Here is an 18168-nt window from a genome sequence, read left to right as displayed (position 1 = left end):
ACGATAAAATACAACCTTAGACTTGCTGTCTTTCCAAAACAAAGATAAAAAAGCAACTTTCTTAGGTAGACATGAAGTTGAGTGCAAACTTGAGGATTTCCAGGGGGAGCTGTAGTCTCCAAGTCTCCTTCTTCTATGAGGATTTGTGTTGTTTATATTTCTGTATTTGATAACGTTCATTAAGATTATTCATATTCAGTGACGACGCTGAGGGAGCAAGGGACGGGTGCACCTCGACCTGCTCCCCTAGACATGATGTGTTATTATACAATTCAGTTAACATAAAAGTATTTTCAGTATAGAAAACAATAACTCGTCCCCTCCCCCAAGAAACTAAAGCTGGCATTGTCATGGTTTACTGTTACTTAATAATGCTGTATGAACTGTTAGTTTTTGCACTTACGTTGCTAAGCTGTCGTCACTGGATGAGCGAATCGTGGACTAGTTTACCGCGTCGCTTGGTGATTGGTCTACTCCCTGCCAATCAACAAGGATGCTTTCTTACCACCAGGCACGCTCTCAATTTAGTAAAAGTTCTATAAGACAACCACTAATATCAAATAACACAGCAATTTTAGATATTTTTATTATAAATTTTACAATGATAACTTATTACAAGGTGTTTCATCACAACGTAAAGTTTTAGTCGCTCAATGGCAGGCTTTTGAGACAGAAAAGTAGTTCGGAAGCAGCACTTGTAGATGGCGTCCAAGCTGTTCTCTGATTCGACATCATTGTTGGCGTCATGAAAGTGTTCTGTAACAAGAATAAGAGGTTTATTTATTTTACAGCTGTTGCAGAAATTACAAAATTTTTCAATAATGCCTAAATACCTGTTTCTGTTGCAGACAACAATAGTCTTTCAAAGGAAACCGTAAGAACATATTTTCGTTTAATTTATGAAATTATAGATGCAACATTACCTGTCAAATTTTGAATATTTATTGCAGAGGACGGGAATTTGTATGCTGCGACATGTTGTATTATTAGTAAGAATTGATTTTAATTAAATTTGTTTATTAAAGTTTTGAAATTAATGAATCTTGTTGGCTTATAGTCATCTTTCATATTTACGTTCGATGGTTATAGAATATAGGGTTACCCATATATTCTAAAACAGACGGATAACTAATGAGAGGAATGTTGATGAAATTAGAACGTGGGAGAAATCACGGAACAATGACCTCACAGACACCATGGTTACAAACTTACATGGCCTTGGATCGATTACTCCTACCAGAGGTGAACGCTCTACTACTGAGCTACCGTGTATTGTCATTCTTGAATTGCTATTAATATTGTCACATCCCTAGCCAATATTCGACTATTTTCCATCTACACATACACGTGTGTGTTATTAGTGACGTACGCAAGGGGGATTCAGGGTTTAACCTCCTTTGGGTAAGACATGAGAAAATAAGCATTTACTATATATATACAGTAGACTCATGATCTAATGTAGCGGAAGAATAATAAGCAAGCTAGATAAGCCGGATAATAAGAAAGCCAGATAAACTGGATAACAAGGCAGCCAGATAAGCCGGATAATAAGGAAGCCAGATAGACCGGATAACAAGGAAACCAAATAGATATGATGATAAGAAAGCCAGATAGACTGGATAACAAGGAAACCAAGTAGACCGGATAACAAAGAAACCAAATAGATATGATAATAAGAAAGCCAGATAGACCGGATAACAAGGAAACCAAATAGATATGATAATATGCCAGCTAGGCCGGATAACAAGGAAGCCAGATAGACCGGATAACAAGGAAGCCAGATAAGCCGGATAATAAGGAAGCCAGATAAGCCGGATAATAAGGAAGCCAGATAGGTCGGATAACAAGGAAGTTAGATAGGACAGATAGAAAGAAAGCCAGATAGGTCCGATAACAAGGAAGCCAAATAGACCGGGTAACAAGGAAGCCAGGTACGTCAAATAACAAAGAAGCCAAACAGAGCAGTTATCAAGAAATGCCCGTTAGGTCGGATAACAAGGATGCCAGATAGAGCGGGGTTTTATATTTAATAACTTTTTACTCCACCCATACCATGAAAGACACACTTTTCATGCCAAAAATCTTGACTTATTCGTATTTTCTGACCCCTTAGTACAAGCCACTACTTTAGAAATGTTTGTTATGTGCTGCACTATTCGTTTTAAAAATTTATTACAGAAAAAGAAGTCCAAAAATAAAGTTATCGTATACATTTTAAAAATATATTTCATTGCGTTTAACTTAATTGAAGGAAACATAAATTGATGTACAGTATTACATATACATACATATATTTTTAAAACAAACGGAACATTTGAACTTAAAACATAGGCCTAATTCTTAAATAAATGATTTAAACGTTCATTGTTCATTAATAAATGATTACACACACAGATATAAAATAGTAGGCCTAAAAGAGTCAGAACTTATAATTTTTAAAGTTTGAAAAAAAAATCCCTAATAGATAACAGCTTTTCCTTGACAAAGTGGCGTTTTTACGAAGGGGTTAGAAGCCCAGTAGAATGTTCAAAAAATTATTCCTTATTTTATTACTTTTTTAAAATTAGGCTGCATAGCCGAGAGCTGCCACTGAAATTTGTCGAGTAATAGAAATCTTTCTGTAAGATCTAAAGATAATCTCTTTTCTGGCGTATGTTAGATGGTAACCATAGTCGCGATTCAAGTGCTAAACTGAGAAAAATGTATTTGGTGTACGGAAAAACTTAGGTGACATGCGAAATTCCCTTATTTTATTTTATTTTTTGATTTAACGTAATCCCTATGTAACATCCGGGAGCAAACGTATAACTGAAAAAAACATGTTTTATAATACTTTCCTGTAAGTGTTCCGTCTATACGTACTTTCCATATGAAAAAAAAACTGCATATAAGGTGGTCAGGATCTCACATACAGATGGACGTATGTAACATGTAGATGACTTATGTAACATACGTATAATATACGGAAAATTATTAGATGTCAGACATCCTGCAGCGACATGAGGTCACATCTAAGCTTGAAAAGGCCAGTACATATGTAGCATATGGATAACGTATGCTCCGTACAGATTTCCGTAGTAAACATACTTATTTCGTATATTTGTACAGTATACCGCTGTCTGGATAACAGATTTTTGTCAGTGTAACTATGTTCAAAACTTTTATTTAAAACAGTTCAGCCATTTTGTCGTGAAAAAGGCAACAATACAATGTCCATTTCATTTTGTTATATCTGTTTATAGATATATAGTAGATCGTATATGAAGGTTCCTCATTTTTTAAAAAGTTCCGTTTTCATATTATTGTGTCCACTCAGAATGCCTGAAAAGGTGCAGCAACGAAGAAGGAAATGAATAAATTCATATGACGCCTGTGGACGATACGAAGAGAACAGGGCGCAAAAAAAGATGAATTGGAAGTTTTCCGAAAATTGAAACGTCAAATCCAAAAGGATTCTTTCCCTGAAGCAATATATTCTCAAGGTCACCACCGTATGAGAGTTCTTCGGCGGATGGAATGGACCCCACGCTCTCTCTCCGTCTCTCTCTCTCGTAGCACAGGCTGCATGGGGAGGGGGAGGAGGAGGAGATCATACAGGCGAACGTGGAAGAAAAAGCAGGACGTGTGTAGGCACACCGATGGGCCAAAAAGGAATTCCAACGTTGGCCCGACCGCTGGCTGTGCTGGGTCTCTCTCTGGTTTCTCTGCATGCGAAGCGGACGGTGGTTAGAGAAAAGTTGTGCATCTGATTGACTGGGGGTTGGAGATGGTTTCACTACGACGTGCCAAACATGATGTTAAAGGAATGGGAAGATTCGCGGGAGAAGCAGCGAACAACCCCTATCCAGATTTTTTTAACACTTTGAAATTCCTGAAAGAACGAATAAAAATATTAAACTGCCTTGTGGGTTCAGTGGTGCAAACTTTAACCTTTTAAATCTTTTTCTTAAACTAGCTAAACCTGTGCTTTCTATACAGCGCATCATTCACATATGAGCATGAATCTCCTTGTTATACCTCACAACATATGTATATGTCCCTTTATAGACACAAGTGACGTTTTGTTAAAAATCGGCAAAGAGTGCCATAAAGGGAAGACTTTTTTTTTCAATATTAGACACCGTTTGCAAGATCTGAGCCTATTTTCTGTTGGAGCTTTTAATTCATGTATGAGCAGTGTTTCCTTTCTTCTTGCATGGAGTATGTAATAAACAAATACATTACACACACAATTAATTATAATGTCAGTAATATATGGTGTTCATTGGGCAAAACACTCCAAACAAAAAAGATTCATCTTAGGCTGGAGAAATGGTTATCCTTCGTTTTCCGTTATCATTTGACCCTCAAACACACGCCTGAGGGATATGCAACTCCTGCAACAAATATGTGACATTGGAATGTATAACTTGTTGGATATGATGCTTTATCTTTTTTTTTTTTTTTTTTTTTTTTCAATTTCAACACTTTCACCCCCAGAGCCTATGGTTCCCGAGAACTGTCTATCAAGAGGTTTGGCCACAAACATAAACTTCCGCAAACATGAACTTTTTTTGACCAGAAACATATAAACCTTGCATTTTAACATATAAACAAAAATACGAATCTCTTGCGAACAGTGGTACACGGTAAAATGGACCTCTGTTAAGCGCGCCGTTGCTACCGTATTCTATGTCTAAACAACATATTGAAGTACAGTCTTGCTCAAAAAAATATGGCCAATCACGTTTCTTTGGAAAACTTTGTACTCTGACTGTAACATGTGCAGATTTTCTTAGGGCATTAGTGCTTTATCGCCGGACCACAGAAAATGTTAAAAAAAAGTAGCAAAGTGTACTAAATTAGGTTATATTATACCTTCAAAACAGGCGTGTAAAATAATAAAAATAAAATGTTACTTTTACTATAAGATAAGCATATAAAATCACAGTATTATAAGTAACAAAATATAATACAGATTATCTAACAGTACTTCAATTGAATATCTTTGGAGGCATGTTAGCTCAGTGGTAGAGCTCTTACCTTTGGTGAGTGGAGTCCCTGGTTCGGTCCCTGGCTAAATAAGTTTGTGGTGGCCAACATCGTGTCCGTGGATTTTCTCGGGTACCTCCGTTTCCTCTTACATTGTCATTCCGCCAATTCTTCCATCATCACTCACTTGCTTTAGTCATTATCTCCTTTAGGCTAAAGGGCGTAATCGTAAGACGTTAAACTAAAAAAATCAGTATATTATGGCTAGTGAATCTGATAGAAGTATTACGTTTGAGCATACGAAGTGATTAAGGCCAGTAGCGTACGCACGAATTTATTTCGGGGGGGGGGGGTTCAAACTCAATATGAGGGTATTTTATATTAAAATTCCTAAAATTGCCCCTAGAATTAGGTTAGGGTGTGGGCTCCCGTGTGTGTGGGTTCTCTCGGGGTTCTCCCGTTTCCTCCCACTTTCTTCATTCCACCATTTCATTCATTTCTCATCATCAGAGTTTCAAATTCGAAATTTCGGGGGAGGGTGTCCGGACCCCAGGACCTAACCCCTGCGTACGTCCCTGATTAAGGCCTAATTTAATTGTGTATGTGTGTTCTGCCCTTAAATCGCAAAGACCGTTGACATAGATCCTGGTTCTGCTCGTGTTGTAGTATAAACCACAAGAAATGAAACCTTTGAAGCATGGTGATGAAAGGCATCTTTTGTTAATTTAATAAATTGTGCTTACTAATGAAATTCGAATTATATACTTTTTAAGTTTTCGTTATTTTTTTCTTTCCTGCTGCAAGTACTCCGCACGACACAGGATTGTCTAAATGCACGTATGACTTTCTGCACCCCCTCCCCCCCCCCCAAAAAAACTGTGTGGTCTTGATTATATACTGCCATATGCAGTCAGCGAAACTGATTTTTACTGGAATCATCATCAACAACAGTCCAGCATTTGCTAGTTCAGCATTTGTCTAATAAAACTTTAGAAAATCCTCTGTCAGGAGGCCCGGTCACCGGATTCCAAGTTCCAACCCGGGTCTCAGGGGCCGGGCAACCTGGGCTACTGCACGTGGCGTCACAGTAAGGTGGGTGCAAAAAAGGAACCTCAGAAAGTAAATTTTATAACGTGTTTTCTTTCTACTGACTTTTTTGGTTTATATTCTTATAAAGTAGCATCAATTACATCATCTTTTTCCAGTCCACCATAGAAGAAGAGAGTTTCATAGTACTAAGGGGGGGGCTGTACCGACAAATGGAGACATGGCATGTAGAAGAAAGAGTTTAGGGGGAGTTAGTATTGTTTATAGCTTTTGTATAAATTCATGAGATACGTTTTATAAATGCTATGGACTTCAACTACTAGGACCTACACACGAAGTGTTATTTATATTGCTGTGCGTAAAACACGATCAGCATAGAGTGAAGTGTATTTATTGGTATTTCACGTTATTAGAATTAGATTGTTACATAGTCGGATATATGGTAGAATAACTCCTGATGTTTTTGATATAATAAAACAATTTACAACACAGCAATAATCTTGTCACCATTAGTAGTATTCAATAAATGCTGTTGGATATTGTTTTTGTTTATAGGGCCTACATATCGGTACATAATAATAATAATAAATACAATGTACTTGATATCATATATGTATGTATTTAAGTATTAAATATACCTATGACATGTATTTGAGTATTAAATTTATTTTTGAAAAATAGGTTTAAAGTATTAAAATCACTGTAATAAAATGTAAAATATAGGCTAGGACCGGGGGGGGGGGGGAGCAAAAAGTCACTCCGCTCGGGTGAAAATGTTACCCTGGTCTGCCTCTTCCGGGACTTCCCAGCAGTGGAAAGAAGAATGCTAACAACTAGCCTTGCTCTGTTAGAAAAAAATATAACTTATACACTTTGTGCTTCTTTTTAAGATTCTCGCTGGCTTCATTTCACTTTCTGTACCATGGCGGAATTATCCCTGGGTCAGGCGGCCTAGCCCTTTCCCAGTTTTTGAGTGACAAAAATATTTTAAGCTATTATTTTTGAAAATTTATAGTAAACTCATAACATACTTATCATAATCTAGACTCTGGCTCTCCCCCCCCCCCGCCCAGTTTTTACTTTCTGGATCCGCCACTGTTCTGTACACGACCTAAAGTTTCAGTGATGCTTCATTATATTTACGTTAAATAATTCAGAATAATTGGGAATTAAATTAATATCTAGTATTCCTAAGAGCATAGATTGAAACGGGCCGCGGTGGCTTAGTGGTAGATCATTCACGTCTGGTGCGTGCAGTCCTAAGTTTCATCCCAGCTCGCGTCAAGTGGACTTTGTGATTGAGAAACACCGTATGCGTGGGTTCTCCCGTTTCGTCTCACCTTCTTCATTCCACCATTTCATTCATTTCTCATCATCACAGTTTCCTTTAGCCTAGCCGGCATAACTGTGGACGTTAAACTTAAAGATTTCAATTTTTTTTTGTTTCCTCTCACTTTATTCATTCTACTATTTCACTCATTTCTCTTTATCAGCGTCTCCTTTAGCCTAGCCGGTATAATCGTGGGACGTAAAACTGAAAGCATAGATCGCATCTGTTACATTGAATCATCTTACCTTGTGTTGGCACTGGGGGCACTCGGTCGAAAAATGTAAAACGCTTTTTCAGGAGAGAGGTTTTCCTGGGTTTTCCTAATTCACACCAGGCAAATGCTGGGATAATATCTAACTTATAGGTCCCAGGCCGCTTCCTTCCTTCCCCAATCCTTTCTTCCTTCCCTTTCCCCGGATAGTGTGCTCACTGAGAAACGTCATCCCTGAAAACGTGACGGGCTAAATGCAGGGGCGGATCCAGGGGGCGGATCGTCCCCCCAGAAGAGGAAACTTTCTTATTTTATATATATATAAATAAAACCCATCCCAAAGTTTGGAGCCCTTAAAAGTAGCAGTATGACAACCGACCGCCCCCCCCCCCCAGAGGTCGGTCCTGGATCCGCCCCTGGCTAAATGTCCTTAGATGCCGAAAGCCCAGAAATCTAAATCCTAAATCTTACCTTGTGTTGGGTCTTCCTTATGTAGCTGGCAACACTGTATTACACCATGTCGTATACTAAAGAAAAACGGTAGGTGCTGATTCGTACAGACTGTGGGGAGAGGGTTAAGGCTTGAAGGAAGCTATAGAACATGTATATATCCATGTGAAGGTGTGTAAAACCGGAACTTCCTTTCCTATGCAACGGACGACTGCCCGAGGCCTCCAACCCGCAGCTAAACCTTGATCAGTATTCGAGACACATTTTCAAGTCCAGATTGAGCGTCTTCCTGACTCACAAATCAAACGATTCACCCATCTCCAAGGATAGAGAGCAGTAGGGATTAGAAACAGCCGAACAGAAAACGGTTTAACAGAGATTTTTTATCCTTCAGATATCTAAGCCGTCACTTGGTTTTCGAGTTGTTGGCGTTAAATTGACACATGAATTAATTGAACGCCCAAAATCATAATAATAATAATAATAATAATAATAATAATAATAATAATAATAATAATAATAATAATAATAATAATAATAATAAATATTACCTGTTCCCGGTTAGTAAATAAATTCCTTCAACGCAATGTGGATATTATAAACAAGCTTGTGTAAGCTATGTGTAATATGGGGGGAGGGTACACCATAGTCTATTGGTTACAACGTTGGACTGATATCCTAGTGATCCCGGATTCGACTCCCGACCGGTGCCGCTCATTTTCAGCTTCCACTCATCGTCGTGAGGCAAACTGGTGAGTCACATGAAAACAAGACGTGACGGTCACCAGGTCTAGAAAGCTCCTGATGCGCCCGTTAGGGACAGGGTGTCACAGCGCGCTGACCACGTGCTCGCTGCTAGGCTCGACATAGTTCAGTCGGTCGCTAGCAGATGGCGCTGAAGCAGGCTTAGGCTCACAAAATGGGCTGTAAGGTGTTTCAATAAAATAACGTAAAACATTGCCAACATATTATTAAAACTCCATTATAAACAAGACGCTATATTTTCTTGTAGTAGATTGTAATTAAACAATAAAGTGCTGACAGTAAATTTGTCAATTTTTCATGGTAATTTTACTCAAAATTTTGTTTTTAGTGCTCTGATATATTCGGAACAATAAAGCAAATCCGAAGTTAAAAACTCAAAAATTTCAAAGAAATCATTCCTCCCGTGTATTGAACGTCCTACAGCGTGACTTGTAAATGCCTCTTTTCTGTTTATTCTGTTGATCCCAGAAATCATCTTACCATAAAATATATATATAGCCCCTACTTATTTGATATCAAGCTGTGTATATGCTTACCTTCCCATTACACTGTAGTAATGGCTAATGGTGGCCCGTGAGCCTTATTTGGCCCTTGATTTTTTTAAAAATTCCAAGCTTGTGGCGGATCTAGCCCGGAGCCCTAGGCCCTTTAGTTTTTTGAGTGACCAAAATAATTGAAGCTATTATTTCTATATTTTTGAAAGTTTATAATAAGCGTTGCTTTTTATTCTTTATTAGAAAATTTTTGAAACATTAGATATAGTTTGTTTCAGTTTTTTTTTTTTTTTTTTTTGTTATGCAATGTGTAAAACAATACTTGAGATCCACAATTTCAACGTCCAACCTAGCTTTAATACCTATCAAGGGACAGTTAAGTTCAAAACTCCTGTAGGATCCATGAAAAATTGTTAACTCATGATATACCTATCATAGTCTCGGTTCTGGCTGCCCTTCTCCCCCAGTTTTTACCTTCCAGATCCGCCACTTTCCAAGTGTAACAGGATAAATCCAGCTTGTCATCATACTGAATAACAGTGGCGGATCCAGGAGGTGATCGGGGCAATCGCCCCCTTCCCCAGAATCGGAAACTTTCTTATTTTATATATACAAATAAAACCCATCCGAGTTTAGAGCTCTTAAAAGTAGATCTAAGTAGCAGTATTACAACCCCCCCCCCAGAAGTCCGTCCTAGATCCGCCCCTGCTGAATAGAGACTTTTTCACCTGTATTTTATTTAATTTTCTGTTACCAAGCCGTCGGTTCCAGGACGTTTTTTTTTTTTTTTTTTTTTAATTAATACATTGATTTCATAGAGTTACTTCAAACGTTCATAACTCGGGCCAGTGGCGTATTTACGATTTTGTTTCGGGAGGGGCTTTGCTAACTTTCGGGGAGGGCTTTGCCTGGAAATGTGAAAATTCTGCAAGATATTTCATTTACTTTACTATACTAAGTAAGATTTCAGGGGGGGTCTTAAGCCCGGAAGCCACCCCCCTAAATACTCCACTGACTCGGGCCTTAATTGGCGTTGATACTTGGGACGAGAAAACCATATACACAGAATAGAACAAATATTCAGAAAATGTATGACTTATGCATATCCGGCGAACGGGGAAGAAGGGCGGAAGAGAAAAATAGAGATTTAGGATTTAGGACTTACGTTTTGAGGGATGACGTCCCTCGAAGAGCACACTATTCGAGGAAAGGAAAAGAAGAAACTATTGGAAAAGCAAGGAAGCGGCCTGGGACTTATATGTTAGGTACCACCCAGGCATTTGGTTGGTGTGAATGAAGAAAACCTCATTCAGGATGGCTGGCCGGAAAAAGCTCTTGACACTTTTTGGACGGAGTGCCCCTACCGGGAATCGAACCCAGGACCGCTCGCACTGAAAACGAATGAGAAAAAAATAGGAAATGCCCCCAATTGTAGTTATTATTTTGTTTTGTTCTGCAGTGCGTTATAAATTGACCACGACTGTACTATATACCCTAGTACTATAAAAGCTTTCGGCCAGTTGGCGCGTGAATGGCTTTTAGCTTTCCACGCTTGAACTTGAAATGCATGCTTTCATACAATCTGCCTTTTGTTGTACTTGCAAGCGATGCTTTAGACCCTTCGCAGAGTGTCATAGCGTCACTGGCCGTTCATTAGCTACTGACTTGACTTTGACTTGCAAAACGCTTGCGTCAAGCTTGAATGGGACACTGAATGCAAGGTTGCCTCCATGTAATTTCGTTACTGGAATCCAGCTTGCGGCATACTTGCACGTTTTTCAATCAAGCTGGAACCAAGTTTGTCCGACTTGCAATTCAAGCTTACAGCAAGCGGTTTGCAAGTTGTCTCTACTATTAGGGTAGAAACTCCACATCGCATAAATCGTGCAACTCATAAACACAATAATAACAACAATATATTTAACCTGACATACACACAAAAATATTATCAGGAGATTATGTGAACGTGTTTCGAAACAATGGGTAGCTGGCATTAGAATTCTTACTTCCTTTTAAGAAAAAAATAAAAATATCTCTCAAAGGGCAAGCGAGCACTTTAAAAGCAATTTTCAAAGCAGAAATTTTCATGAGAGAATGACAGAATAAACACCAGAAGATGAGATTCCATATATCCGTATATAACAACCATTTATTTTATAATTGTTACGTATATCATGTAACAATACAATTGTTGAGATAATTGTAGGGCATTTTATATACTATCTTGTATGCTGTTCATTCACATTCAAGAAGCATAATAGTACCAAAGGAAGAGAAACACATTTAATACAATAGCATGAAAAGGAACACGTGTTTTATCGTGTAAAAAGATTTAAAATAAAAGCAGAGGTTCAACTTTGTAATTATCATTTTTGGTTAATTGTTCTGTTTGTGTGTGTGTGATTTCTTCCATGAATATACGAACGGTAGCATTGTTACAATAAACTAAGACATTTTAAATTATTATGTATCTGCTGTATTATTGCCTCCTTCTTTCCTTTCATTTCTTTTGTTGAAAGATAAATTTAATAGATTCTCTGAATATCATATACAAAGATAAGTAAAGAGAAACAAGATGTTAGATTATAAACCTTATTATTGGTCTGACTTGACACAAAGCATTTGTATTCATTATTAAGTACAACGATACTTTTTTTTGTTATAATAGCTTAAAGCAGTGTTGCCATACGTGCTAAAATTTTCGTTCAGACCCGATATTTTTTTTGCTTTCTGACGAAGTCAGAGATGACGTGGGTCAATGAAAACTTGACCCGACCTACTGTCTCACCATCCACCCTAAGCCACTCTGATCCACCACCCACTGTGACCCAGTCGTGAGATACTAAATGCTTCATAAAAATTCGGACTCCTACTCCCCCCTTAGGATATGTGTTATAATGAAAGCAATATGATAAAATCCCAGTGGGGTTTGGGGACTAACTATATACTAAAAGTCTATCTGGCTTTGACATTTGGCCGTGATGATCACACGCACACAGTTACATTCATTATATATATATATAATATATATAATTCATACATTAGAGATTATTCAAAAATATATTTTTTCCAGTAGTCAGCTACTCTGAAAACGCCCAGGGCGTGGCTCGAATGCCAAGTAGTAAGTCCTTTTGCTATTATTACAATCACAAATATCAATATCCAAAAGTTTCTGAAGTTCTTTTTTTCACTTAGATATAATCATCCTAGGTAAGTAAATGAAAACAAATGAAAAAGGATGGAAAATGGAGGCCTTGAAAGTAAAACGTAGACAGATTCACCAATTTCAGAAGATGCTGTTTACAGTGCACTAAGCAGAGTGGATGAGAGTGGGTCACGGTGGGTAGTGGGTCGCAGCGAGTCACGTCCTGTCAACCCACGACCCACTGACCCCTTTCCGTCTCTGGACGAAGTACGTGGAACTTTGTACAGCCCCGACAAAAGGATAAAATATAAGAGCACTGTTGCTTACTGGTGGAGCGGTCACCCTTAGTACGTCCTGGCTCTATCCCAGAATATCTGTCATTGTAATTGAAATATGTCTGTAGATTATTTTAGGTTTTCCCAGTTTCTCCAAACACTCTTTTTCCTTATTATTATCTCCTTTAGCCTTCAGAGGATAATCGTAAGACGTAAAACTAGAGACGAAAGGTCTTTTGTTCTCTCCCAAGCCGTGTGAAATCCTGTCTGTTGTTTTTCAAGTTTCTCCCATTTCCATCCACATGACACCAGCTTTTCTAAAAATCATTCATTTTTTGTTCACCGTCTCTTTGAACATAAAATAGTACCAATGTGAAATGCATAACTATAAAGGTTCCATTTCAAACCAACAAACCTGATCATATTTGTCTGATAGACGCAGGGGCGGATCCAGAACGGATTTATGGGGGGGGGGCTGTGGGTCGTAATACTGCTACTTAGAGCTGCTTTTAAGAGCTCCAAACTCTGGGATGGGTTTTATTTATATATAAAATAAAAGTTTCCTCTTCTGAGGGGGACGATCGCTCCCCCCTGGATCCACCAATGGATAGACGATATAATTAGCATCCACTAGTGAATGTTGATTTCTATGGATGTGATAAATCTTCCTGCATATTGAGTTATGAAGTTATTAGTACACTCTAATATAGGTCATTTTATTTGAGACACTGTTTATCTTCTAAAGCAATTTATACAATCGGTACAACAAAACCGTGCCTAGGATGTACGATGGTTCAGTAGTAAAGCGCTTGCCTTTGGTACGTGAGATCCGTGGTTCGGCCCTCGGCCAAGTAAGTTTGTAGTGGACAACATCGTGTTTTCTCGGGGTACTCCCGTTTCCTCCCACTTTCTTATTCCACCAATTTTCCATTTTTATTCACTTGCCTTAATCATCGTCTCCTTTAGCCTAAAAAGACATAACCGTGGGACAGGTTAAACTGAAATATTTCATTTATTAAAATTGTGTTTGGCTAGCAATGTTTTAAGCTTAATAAGAACATTATTCGCTCTTTTCTTAGGGAATCAGTCGTTAAGAGTCTTCATCCCGGCGAAATTAAAATACCGCTAATTTTACAGTAATTATGTGATATCTTCAAATATATAAAAGATAATCGAAATGTGGAACAAGACCCCCCAGACAATATTATTTTACATGAGAAACCGTTATCACGACTCACTTATCTGCTTTCGATTTCGAGCCATTTTGAAAATCGGCATTTATTTTCGCGTTTCTAAACGGCTGAAAACGAAAAACCACTAGGTGACTTGTGATAACGGTACCTCACGCAAAATAATATTGTCTAGGGCGCTCTTGTTCCATATTTCAATTATCTTTTATCTATTTGAAGATATCACATAATTAATGTAAAATTAGCCGTATTTTAATTTCGCCGGGATGAAGACTCTTAAGTACTGTATTTTCTTCCTTCTTTCGTAATGCCACTTTTGATATTAACCATTGCCGAATTTGTGTCGGAAATTACAGACAATATTGAACCGCCATTACTCTCTTTCTGTCCGTTAAAACAAGAGATAAATGTAATTATCTATGTATTTTAAATAGGAATAATTGAGAGTGAGGATCTGGCAACACTGACATGAAAGGTATATTCCTTTACATAGTAATGCCCACACACGCTGCTTCGTTGAAATTTGCGAATGATTAATGTACGTAATTTAATGCAAGTTAACGGCATATCGTTTTCCATCGCAGAATTCTCATCCACCTTTCTACTAGGAACTTAATTTGCAATTTAAACTTTTAAAAAAATAATTGCAGATAATAGCTTTGAACTTCACGATTTTTTAAAAATTTTTAAATGTTGCTCTTAACTGTAAACTAATTAGCAAAATATTTATATCCGCTAATTTTTACTTCTTTTTACAACTACTATTCTTGAAATTGGATAATGGTGGGTTTCGAATATAACGCCCCTTTTTTGTCACCGTGGCTATGAGACGTAGAATCGAAACTTACAGATAGACAGAGGTACTCTAAAGTACTTATTATAAAGCATGACCTAATTTGGAAGTCTACCATAGTGAAGTAGACGGTGCGACTGTAGTCTAGTGGTTAAACTCACGTCCTCGTGCTCCCGGGTTCGATTTCCAGTCAGTGGCTCCCATTTTTTTCGGTGTCTACCCATCATCGTGAGGCAAACTGAGGAGTCATGCGAATAAAAGACGTGACGGCCACTGGTCCACGTCTATTAGAGACAGCAACTCAGCACGCTGACAACGTGTTAGTTATTAAGCTGGACGTAGCTCATCCAATCGCTGACAGATGGCGTTAAAGCGACTCAGGCCCACAAAGGGCTGTCACGCCAAGTGGTTTGCGGAAGGACATACTAACATAACTTTCTTATAAGGTCCACTATCATGATCCTAATAACATTACAATCTTATAAGGTCTACTAGCGTGATCTTAATGACATAGGTCTACTAGCGTGATTCTAATAACATTACAATCGTACCTATAAGATCTAATAACGTGATTCTAATAGCATTACAATCTTATAAAGCGCACTAGCGTGATTTTAATAACATACAATCTTGTAAGGTCCAGTAGAATGAACATAATAACATGACAATCTTATAAGATTCACTAGCATGATTCTAGTAGCATTACAATCTTATAAGGTCCACTAACGTGATCCTAATAACTTTACAATCTTATAAGGTCTACTAGCGTGATCTTAATAAGATTACAATCTTATGAGGTCTACTAGCGTTATACTAATAACATAGGTCTACTAGCGTGATTCTAATAACATTACAATCGTACCTATAAGGTCTAATAGCGTGATTTTAATAGCATTACAATCTTATAAGGCCCACTAGCGTGATTTTAATAACATACAATCTTGTAAGGTCCAGTAGAGTGAACATAATAACATGACAATCTTATAAGATTCACTAGCATGATTCTAGTAGTATTACAATCTTATAAGGTCCACTAACGTGATCCTAATAACTTTACAATCTACTAACGTGATTTTAATAACGGTGGGAGTCGATGCTCCGACCACACATCATCCAATTGAAGATCCCTTGTCTTGCTGTCATAGTCTTTGGTGCACTGTGGCACCAGGTAGTTTACGAGCGTTATATGATTTGCATATTTTTTACATCCGAAATAGAACCAAATCCAATTTATTCTAGATATTTCTTCAATCACCAGTAATGGTTTGTCTTTATTGCTCAAATAAAAAGAAAAGGAAAATAAATAAATTAAAAAAATAAATTCGAGTTTTAATCGAATCACATTTTGTCGCATGAAGATACCAACCAACTATTATTGGTTCCCAAAGAACTCAGAAGCAGGATGGGTTGGGACGGTATAAGAGGGAGGGGCTACAAGGGAAACTGTCCAGCTGCCGAAATGTTTTCAAACTATTTTACAAAAAAAAAAAAAAAAAAAAAAAAAAAAAAAATGGAAAATTGGAAGCGTCTATTTTTTCCCCCTTCATCCTTCCTGCACGGATGTTTCCTTGGCTCTGAAATCGAATCCTCCTGTCTGTTCTATGGGAAAGTTGTCAGCTGTTGGGTTTTCGTTCAGGCAACTAAGAAATATAATCTGAGAATTGGAATGGAGATCTGTTCTATAACAATTATTCTTTCCATTTTTTTTTTGTAGAAAAATAAAAGAAAAATATAATAATATTGTTAAGAAAACCTAAATATAAGAAAATAAAATAGGTAAGATGGGCTGATCCAATTTCATGAAAGTATTACTACAGTTATTTTTATTTACGTTCACAAAGAAATGTATCTTAACTATATGAAGGAAAAAAGGAAAGCTCTCAAACACATACAAACCTACACTAAATAAAACAACGGAACTAAAATAACGCAAATTTCATTGTATAGTTAAATAAAGCTTCCTAAATTCGTTAAAAAAATCTTAATTCCATCATTATCTTATGTATAACTTAGGAACTAAAGATCTACACACTACCATGTTTTACAAGCTTCTATAACAGGTAAAGATTTAGATTGCTATGCAGGGCTGGCCCTAGGCAATTTGCTGCCCTGTGTAATGCCATCACTTTCCCCCTTTCTTCTAAAAGAAGAAATCTTAAAAACCAATATTTTAAGTATGATACCCCATCATGAACAACGAAGGGGAGGGAAAGTGCACTCGCACTCGCCTTAACACTACAAATGCAATCTCGTTGTCTCGGTTTTTTTTTTTTAAATAATAATCTATTATGTTAGTGAAAGATAAAGCAAATGTACCAGCAGAGCAAAGATGATAGTCCTTTTTATAGAATTCAATATCGAGCTTCAATCTAAATATATCAGTTTACAATTCCAGTGCAACTAGCTCTTTTATCTTTATTCTTGATTATCCTTCTACATCTGTTAAAAAACAAAAAATTAAAAAATTGTTTCCATCTTCAATGATAAGGAACTTGTTTGTAACAAAGACAAGACCAGTTTTTATATCAAAAGTGTGATAACTAACTAAATGGAACAGGTGTTAGCTACTGTATTCTTGTATTGACAACAATGAAGCAATTCATGCTGAGATTTGTTGGACCATTTGCTTTAGGACTGTTCATGTGACCTTAAACTAATGCGACCTAAACATGATTTATGAATGTAGTATTCAAATAAAAAGTCAGCTTAGTAAATTTAACTACCATAATTATGAAGTCTGCTTCCAACAAGAAATATTTATTTTAAATAATATAATTATGACAGACTTTGCCGCCACGTGCAAATGTACGTGTTACATACATGATAGAGCCGGCCCTGTTGCCATGCCAAGTTTGATCCATATATAATAAGTGACGAATCATTATTTAAGTTACGAATCGTTATTTAAGTAACGAATCGTTATTTAAGTAACGAATCGTTATTTAGATAACGAATCGTTATTTAGATAACGAATAGGTGATAAGGCAATCATCCAAATAACAAACATTATTTTCTAATACAAAATTAATGTATGGTGAATTATTGTTAAAATAACGAGTAAATGTTCAAACGAACAAATAACTTTAAAAAATATTTAAATATTTATTCAAATAACTTATAAATGGCAGACTATTATTCAAACAATGAACAATTGTTCGAATCATTATTCAAATAACGAATAAATGTTCAAATATTTTTTCAGGTAACGATAAGTTTTAGAATATTTACGTGAATAACGAATAAATGTTAGAATATTTACGTAAATAACAAATAAATGCTTAAATTATTATTCAAATAACGATAAATGTTAGAATATTTACGTAAATAACAAATAAATGCTTAAATTATTATTCAAATAACGATAAATGTTAGAATATTTACGTAAATAACAAATAAATGCTTAAATTATTATTCAAATAACGATAAATGTTAGAATATTTACGTAAATAACAAATAAATGCTTAAATTATTATTCAAATAATGATAAATGTTAGAAT

The 18168-nt window shown here is 36.7% G+C and overlaps 1 protein-coding gene and 1 long non-coding RNA gene across 10 annotated transcripts in view; one reads left to right on the top strand and one right to left on the bottom strand.

Moving 5' to 3' along the window:
- LOC145678864 (uncharacterized) overlaps nt 1-18168 on the top strand; it is a 544231-nt gene that overhangs the window by 314136 nt on the left and 211927 nt on the right. The window lies entirely within an intron of this gene.
- The window catches only part of LOC145678868 (uncharacterized), a 157916-nt gene continuing 140317 nt past the window's right edge, over nt 570-18168 (bottom strand). For all 3 annotated transcript variants that reach the window (XR_014130461.1, XR_014130462.1, XR_014130460.1), the window contains one exon: nt 570-756. This is a non-coding gene — a long non-coding RNA (uncharacterized LOC145678868). The remainder of the gene's footprint in view (nt 757-18168) is intronic.

The sequence above is a fragment of the Thermobia domestica genome, chromosome 2, assembly GCF_964235325.1.
Source record: "Thermobia domestica chromosome 2, izTheDome1.hap1.1, whole genome shotgun sequence".
NCBI lineage: Eukaryota > Metazoa > Arthropoda > Insecta > Zygentoma > Lepismatidae > Thermobia > Thermobia domestica.
The sequence above is the reverse complement of the archived record's forward strand: the minus strand, read 5'-3'. Positions and strand labels throughout refer to the sequence as shown.